Source organism: Andrographis paniculata, unplaced genomic scaffold, assembly GCF_009805555.1.
Source record: "Andrographis paniculata isolate CXL003 unplaced genomic scaffold, ASM980555v1 Contig58END, whole genome shotgun sequence".
NCBI lineage: Eukaryota > Viridiplantae > Streptophyta > Magnoliopsida > Lamiales > Acanthaceae > Andrographis > Andrographis paniculata.
In genome coordinates this window covers 2,625,842-2,634,494 of record NW_026137593.1, presented here as the reverse complement: position 1 = coordinate 2,634,494, position 8,653 = coordinate 2,625,842, and the positions used below count along the sequence as shown (strand labels likewise).

At 41.1% G+C, this 8,653-nt stretch overlaps 1 pseudogene; it reads right to left on the bottom strand.

Annotated features, from left to right (window-relative positions):
• Window positions 1-1,573: 1,573 nt before the first annotated feature.
• LOC127257722 (probable LRR receptor-like serine/threonine-protein kinase At1g07650) lies at window positions 1,574-6,670 on the bottom strand (annotated as a pseudogene).
• Between the last annotated feature and the right edge of the window lie 1,983 nt (window positions 6,671-8,653).

The following is an 8,653-nucleotide window of genomic DNA, read 5'->3' as shown; positions in this document are numbered from 1 at the left end:
AGGATATGAAATCTTTGCCCATTCTGGCTCTTCTCTAAAATCATCCAGCAGACTTGCCCATAGGGGTTTTTCTTCAATCCAGTTAATTCCTGTCATTCGGCAGGGAACTCTTGGCCTTAGTCGAGACTTGACAGACCTTGGATGATCTTCCAGAATTTTGTCCCTGGTACCAGTTTCAGGTTGAACTGTCAGAGATTACGAAACTCCTCCAAAGATGGATTGATGTTAATCCGATCACAAAACTGACATCTGAAACCTTCAATTCTTTCATCTGATACGCTTTTACCCTTTTTCGGTATGGACCGACCTCCTTCATTGCACTCAGAGACGCCTTTCACATACTTAGGCTCCCCTGAGGATGAGACTTTTATGGACCGACCGTCCTCTTGACAATTAGCAGTACCTCGCGTGTTGGTCGGCTGCTTTGAAGAGGCGACCCCTATGGACCGATCTCTTTCCAACAAACCAATAGCAACCTACGCTTCGTTCGGCTGCTCAAATGAAACGACCCTGATGGACCGACCTCCTTCAGTATATCTAGCAGTGCCTTGGATGTCGTTCGGCTGCTTCGATGAAGAGACCTTATCCCGGTATCTCGCAGCATACCTGCGCTTGGCATTCCGAATCTGAGTACGATTCATGCCTGGAAAACGAGGATCCACATCAATTGGTAAAGGTTTTTTTATTTCGAGTCCATTTGCTTCCGAACAAGCCCGTCCTTCTAGTCGGGTGGTCCCGAACTAAAGCTTGCTGTTTAACTCCAAATTAAAAGAACCATCTTGGTTATCCCATTTTTCTGCCACTGTTTTTTCACAGACCTTTAGTTTTTCTTCTGGTCGGCCACTGTTTGATGAGTTTCCCTTTCCCGATCTAGGACTTGCTTGTATATTAACCATTGTTGTGGTCACTTTTGGAAAAGGTTGCTGCTCCACACCCAAAGTAATATACTTGAGCCGATCTGCCTTAATGGTCTTTTGGATCTCATTTTGGAAATGAGTGCATTGACTTGTATTGTGTGTGAACGAGTTATGCCACTTACAATACGGTCTTCCTTTGATCTCTTCCTTAGTAGCCAACCTTTGCCCTTTTGGAATTCTAATCTGGCCGTCAGTTAGCAAAATATCAAAAATTTCATCTGCTTTTGAACTGTCAAATGTAGGTCGCTCTCTTCCTTCAGTTCCTAGCACTGGCTTCAATTTAGAGCACACATAAGGCTTTCCCGAAATGATTTCAGCCGCCATTTCTTCTGTCTGATCATAATCAAAGTCGTATGTTTCTGTTTCCACACTTGCCATATGCTGAACTTTATTACGCCTGAAATTCTGATCCTTCTCTCTGAAAAGAGACTCTAAACGTCCCGCCTTGGCAGGGAGGCTTGCCAAATCTTCCACATCATGAGCAGTGAGTGCCTCTCTTAGGCGGCCATGCATATTCCTGACCACTAAATTGGTCATTTCTTTTTCATTGATTATAGTAGGACAACATCCTTTCATCAATCACACTCTTTCAATAAACTGCGAGGCTGACTCTTCTGGATATTGCTTCAATTCCAATAAATCGGTAAGTAAAACAGTTGGTAAGGGATTGAAGAATCTAGCATCAAAAGCCATTTCCAAACCTTCCAAAGTTTGTATTTACCCAGGTGGCAAATTTACAAACCATGAAAAAGCTGTTTTGGTGAGAGATAATCCAAACAATTGCAGTTTATAAAAAGGATTATTTCCCACTTCTCCCAATTGTGCTGTAAAACGACCCATATGCTCTATAGTGGAGCATCCGTCTTCCCCTGAAAAAGCATGGAAATCAGGTGGTCGATAATTCCTTGGAAGTGGATAGTCGTTAATGATCCTTTCGGGGAAGGGTCTTTGATAAGCAGGGCGATTGACCATCCGAGGATTCAAACCAAAATGCACCCTCAACACTTGGGCAATCTCTTCAGGATCCACACGGGAATTTTGTTGATGATCAAGGATGAAGATGGGATCTTGCATATGTACTCCTTGCCTCTCCTCCCTGATAACGTTTGGCTGAAAATTATCAACTCTTGGTCCCAAAGGAACATTGTTAGGGAAAGTTAGAGGAGTCTTTCCCTTATCTGTTCGGTTGAACGTTGTAGCGCTTGGAAGTGTGCTATCAACGTATGATGGCCCTGCGAAATTTGCTTGCATTCTTGATGGTGATACTCCTAGCAGCGTCCGATTGGGTTGGAGAGTAACCCTTGATAACGCTTGATCTAACATGTTCTGCATGAGATTCTGTTGCTCGCGCAACATGTTCTGCATAGCCGCATTTTGCTGATTGTTCAATTGTTGAACATAAGACAACCAATCGGTAGGTGGTTGGGGAATCTCCCCAGGAATTGGCATGACAGGTGGTGAAATATTTTCTCCCACTGGTGCTGACAGGGCATCTTCAATCATCTTCAATCGACATCAAAGTCAAGAGATTCGGAGATCATCATTTAAATTTTCAGTCTCAATCATCATCAGCACCGGTGGGAGAAAATATTTCACGCCCTCTCTTGCAGAACGTAGGCCTGGTTATAGACGAATGGATCGATCAATAAAGCTCGGTAAAATGGACTATGGAGAAATGGAAATGCGGATGCTTTTTGTACCCAGTCGAGAAGATAGACGAAATCCTCCGGTCGATAATTGGTGTCGCTTTTACCGCTGACGATCTCCAATGCCACCACGCCGAAGCTGTAGACATCCGCTTTGTTAGTAAGGTAGCCGCGCATTGCATACTCCGGCGCCATGTAACCTCTGCAAGACGACAGATAATCCGTTGGTAAGTGTTCGAAAAAGTGAAGGGTGTTTGGAGTAAAGGAGGAAGAATAACATACATAGTCCCGGCAATTCGAGTGCTGATGTGAGTCTTATCGTCTTCGATGAGCTTAGCGAGGCCAAAATCGGATATCTTTTCATTCAGATTCTTGTCGAGCAAAACGTTGCTAGTCTTGATGTCTCGATGGACTATCTTCAGCCTCGATTCTTCGTGGAGGAAAGCTAGGCCTTTTGCAATGCCGAGACAAACTTTAATCCTGGTTGGCCAATCGAGCTTCAACTTTTTCTCGGTGTCCTTTCCTAGGAAATGTAAGAGGATGGATTCATCATGGAAGTGAATCGAATCAGAGCCTCGGCTGATATGAAAATGATGCTCACCGAATAGTGCACGGGATACAAAATTGTTCTCCATGTACTCATAGATTAGCATCAAGTTATTGCCTTCAACACAGCAGCCGTAAAGCTTTACTAGATTCGGGTGTTGCAGTGCAGAAATCATTCCTACTTGGTTAACGAATTCGCGTGTTCCCTTTTTCGACTTCGAGGAGAGCTGCTTCACTGCAATTATCGTTCCATCTGACAACAGCCCCTACGTCGCGTTAGAGAAGAGTCAGTTTTTGATTTAATCAACAGAAAAAGACATGAAAGTGCAACAATTTTGTCGAAACCAACTAAGCACATATGCTAATACAACAGTACCTTGTAAACTGAGCCGGAGCCGCCCTCACCTACCTTGTTTTCTGGATCAAAGTTCTTTGTTGCAGCCTTGATCTGCTTCAACGAGAAGAGCCCTGTTTGCAGATCAAGGCCTCAAAGCTCTGTCCAAACAAATCAATACGTTTCATCAAACTTTTTTGTATGCCACAAAATTATATTGCTTGCGTAAATGGCTCTCGAAAGCTACATAGCATTTCAAGAGCTCAGACAAGAATGATCTGCTTAGGCTCGATTACATGGATCTCAATACAAAATTCTTGTGAGGATATTCATTAAGTATTCAAATGAAAGTCGAGCAAGCTAACTTTCTGGGAAGCGTAGTACCTTTATCGACAGGAGTTTTCCCTCCAAGGTAGCCTTTCTTTCTCAAGATGACTAGAATCAGAGCTACAAGTAATGGTCCAGCCACTGCTCCACCAGCCACAACAGGTGTATTTATCTTGTGGAATACCGGTGGTTTAAAATCTGCAATATAGAGGCATCAAGAGTCTTCAACCTTGTAGGATCTTCGAAGTTTTATCGTGAAGCAAATTGCTAAGGATAAAAGAAACTTACTAGGATTCACAGATATGGCAGATATAAGAGGCCCATAAGTTCCACGCTGTGGAAACTTACATCATGAGCTCACAGGAATAGCTAATAACATATATATATATATAACATTTGACCCTGAAAGTGTCATAGGCTAAAATTGAAGTGTCAATAACTCTCGCTTTGAATCAATGCATTTAGATATTGCAATTTGAATAACATAAAATAAGTGAACTGTGCAGGATTATAGGAAGTACTAACGCTTTTTTCTGGGGTCTGAGCATGGAAACTCCTGCCTCATGCACGGATGAACTCTACAATTATATAAAGCTGTCATAAGATTAATGGTATAGTTCAAGAATGCATAGCCTTGAAGTTGAATGATAGATTTAAAACAAAGATATCGTCTTACGGTTCAGTAGCTGCTGATGAAAAACTCTCCACCAAATTCCTGAAGAAAATGAACCAGTTAAATCTTCATGCAACATGAAAATTCATAAATAACAAAGAAAAACAAATCTGTGAAAGACTTAAACACTCCCTCGTGGGTACTCAGACGGGGTGGAACTTTCAGAGGTAAAATTGTTAAGAGATAGATTGCTGTTTGCCAAATAGTATGAACAATATGAGAAACAATATTACACAAAACTACAATGCTGCAAAATCATCAGGAAATACACATTAACAGAGGAATGTAGCTTGAGCTAAGTCACTTAATGCATTCTTATTTTGTTCTAGGATCCACATAGGAATTTGTCCAGTAAGCTCATTTCCCGTCAAATACCTGAAATGAAAAACTGATTATTTCTAATCAAGCACCAATATAATGATATGAGAAAGGCCAAAGGTTTGGTCAACAGAGGTACCGTACTTACAGAAAATCAACCTTGGTAAGCCGCACGACTTTCGCATCCAGGCGATTCCGCTACGCAGGAAGAAGCTTGAATTTGATCGGGGAAACAAACGGCTCATGTACGCGCTCATCCTGAGGATTGCTCAATCTCCCCAGAAGAAATAGCGAATTTCTCCCCAAAAGAGTTTTTTCAGTGAATTTAGGGGTTTGTGTAGATGACGGTGATGAAATTAATTGCATTCGGACCATCAACTTTTTGAAAATTATAAATTATACCCCATAAAATCAAAATTAATAAAAATATATAAAAAAATTAAAAATTAAAAATATTTAATAAATAAATAAAATTAATTATTAAAAATTAAAATTTTAAAAATTAAATTAAAAATATAAAAAATAATAATTACTAAATTATTTATAAAATTAAAAAATTAATTTTTTTTATTTGAACTCTGCTACAAATTTAATTTGTTGTTATTTCTGTCGCAATTTTGCAACGGAATATTATCTTTGTTGCATAATTTTTGGAAAATCTGCAACAGATTTAATCTATTACTCTCTCCGTCCCACATAATTTGTCCCTATTTTCTATTTTCGTCCGTCCCACATAATTTGTCCTTTCTATTTTAGGAAATATAATTATGCACTTTACTCGCATTTTAAATTTTAAATTTTATAATTTTCTTAATTTTAATTAAACTATTTACTTATCTTAATTTTAATCTAAGTAGAAAAGGCCCAAGGAAACATGCCTGAGGCATCAACACCAACCAAACAATACAAAGTCTATCAAGTGTAAGTAATATTAACACTAAGTGTCACAACAAACTAGTAAAAGGGTGAAACTTGCTACCTGAAATGGAAAGTTGGGAGACCATCTGCATTCGCTCGAAGGAGACTTTTGATCGATGAAGTGATATATGTTGGGAGAAGGGTACACTCAATCGAATGCTGCACCCAAAGTGCGCTGCCTACGTACCCAAACGGGATCAAGCCATACGTAGTTCTCCTAATACAGGCTATACAGTCCAAGTCAAACAAAACATACCAGACAAGCCAAGGTAGTCTAAGTAGAAAAGGCCCAAGGAAACATGCCTGAGCCATCAACACCAACTAAACAATACTAAGTCTATCAAGTGTAAGTAATATCAACACTAAGTGTCATAAAAAACAAGTAAGAGGGTCAAACCTGCTACCTGAAATGGAAAGTCGGAAGACAATCTGCATCCGCCCGAAGGAGAATTTTCATCGACGAAGTAAGATATGTTGGGAGAGGGGTACGCCAAATCGAATGGCTGCACCCAAAGTGGGCTGCCTACGTACCCAAACGGGATCAAGCCATACGTAGTTCTCCTAATACAGGCTATACAGTCCATGTCAAACAAAACAGACAAGACAACCCAATGTAGTCTAAGTAGAAAAGGCCCAAGGAAACATGCCTGAGGCATCAACACCAACCAAACAATACTAATTCTATCAAGTGTAACTAATATCAACACTAAGTGTCACAAAAAACAAGTAAGAGGGTGAAACCTGCTACCTGAAATGGAAAGTCGGGAGACCATCTACATCCGCTCGAAGGAGAATTTTGATCGACGAAGTGATATATGTTGGGAGAAGGGGGTATACTCAATCGAATGGCTGCACCCAAAGTGGACTGCCTACGTACCCAAACGGGATCAAGCCATACGTAGTTCTCCTAATACTGGCTATACAGTCCAACTCAAACAAAACATACCAGACAAGCCAAGGTAGCATAACTAGCAAAGGCCCAAGGCAACATTCCTGAGTCATCAACACCAACAAAACAATACTAAGTCTATCAAGTGTAAGTAATATAAACACTAAGTGTCACAAAAAATAAGTACGAGGGTGAAACCTGCTATCTGAAATGGAAAGTCGGGAGACCATCTGCATCCGCCCGAAGGAGAATTTTCATCGACGAAGTGAAATATGTTGGGAGAAGGGTACGCTTAATCGAATGGCTGCACCCAAAGTGGGCTGCCTACGTACCCTAACGGGATCAAGCCATACGTAGTTCTTCTAATACAGGCTATACAGTCCAAGTCAAACAAAACATACCAGACAAGCCAAGGTAGTCTAAGTAGCAAAGGCCCAAGGCAACATTCCTGAGGCATCAAAACAAACCAAACAATATTAAGTCTATCAAATGTAGGTAATATCGACAATAAGTGTAACAAAGAACAAGTAAGAGGGTGAAACCTGCTACCTGAAATGGAAAGTCGGGAGACCATCTGCATCCGCTCGAAGGAGACATTTGATCGACGAAGTTATATACGTTGGGAGAAGGTTACGCTCAATCTAATGGTTGCATCCAAAGTGAGCTGCCTACGTACCCAAACGGGATCAAGCCGTACGTAGTTCTCCTAATACAAGCTATACAGTCCAAGTCAAACAAAACATACCAGCAAAACCAAGGTAGTCTAAGTCGCAAAGGCCCAAGGAAACATTTTTGAGGCATCAACACCAACCAAAAAATACTAAGTCTATCAAGTGTAAGTAATATTAACACTAAGTGTCATAAAAAACAAATAAGAGGGTGAAACTTGCTACATGAAATGGAAAGTCGGGAGACCATCTGCATTCGCTCGAACGAGACTTTCGATCGACGAAGTGATATGTTGGGAGAAGGGTACACTCAATCGAATGGCTGCACCCAAAGTGGGCTGCCTACGTACCCTAATGGGATCAAGCCATACGTAGTTCTCCTAATACAGACTATACAGTCAAAGTCAAACAAAACATACCAGACAAGCCAAGGTAGTCTAGGTAGCAATGGCCCAAGGCAACATTCCTGAGGCATCAAAACCAACCAAAAAATTCTAAGTCTATCAAGTGTAACTAATATCAACACTAAGTGTCACAAAAAACAAGTAAGAGGGTGAAACCTGCTACCTGAAATGGAAAGTCGGGAGACCATTTGCATCCGCTCGAAGAAGACTTTTGATCGACGAAGTGATATATGTTGGGAGAAGGGTACGCTCAATCGAATGGCTGCACCCAAAGTTGGCTGCCTACGTACCCAAACGGGATCAAGCCATACGTAGTTCTCCTAATACAGGCTATACAGTCCATGTCAAACAAAACAGACCAGAGAAGTCAAGGTAGTCTAAGTAGCAAAGGCCCAAGGCAACATTTCTGAGGCATCAATACCAACCAAAAAATACTAAGTTTAGAAAGTATAAGTAATATCAACACTAAGTGTCACAAAAAACAAGTAAGAGGGTGAAACCTGCTACCTGAAATGGAAAGTCGGGAGACCATCTGCATCCGCCCGAAGGAGAATTTTCATCGACGAAGTGACATTTGTTGGGAGAAGGGTACGCTTAATCGAATGGCTGCACCCAAAGTGGGCTGCCTACGTACCCTAACGGGATCAAGCCATACGTAGTTCTTCTAATACAGGCTATACAGTCCAAGTCAAACAAAACATACCAGACAAGCCAAGGTAGTCTAAGTAGCAAAGGCCCAAGGCAACATTCCTGAGGCATCAACACCAACCAAAAAATATTAAGTCTATCAAACGTAGGTAATATCGACAATAAGTGTCACAAAGAACAAGTAAGAGGGTGAAACCTGCTACCTGAAATGGAAATTCGGGAGACCATCTGCATCCGCTTGAAGGAGACATTTGATCGACGAAGTGATATACGTTGGGAGAAGGGTACGCTCAATCTAATGGCTGCATCCAAAGTGGGCTGCCTACGTACCCAAGCGGGATCAAGCCATACGTAGTTCTCCTAAT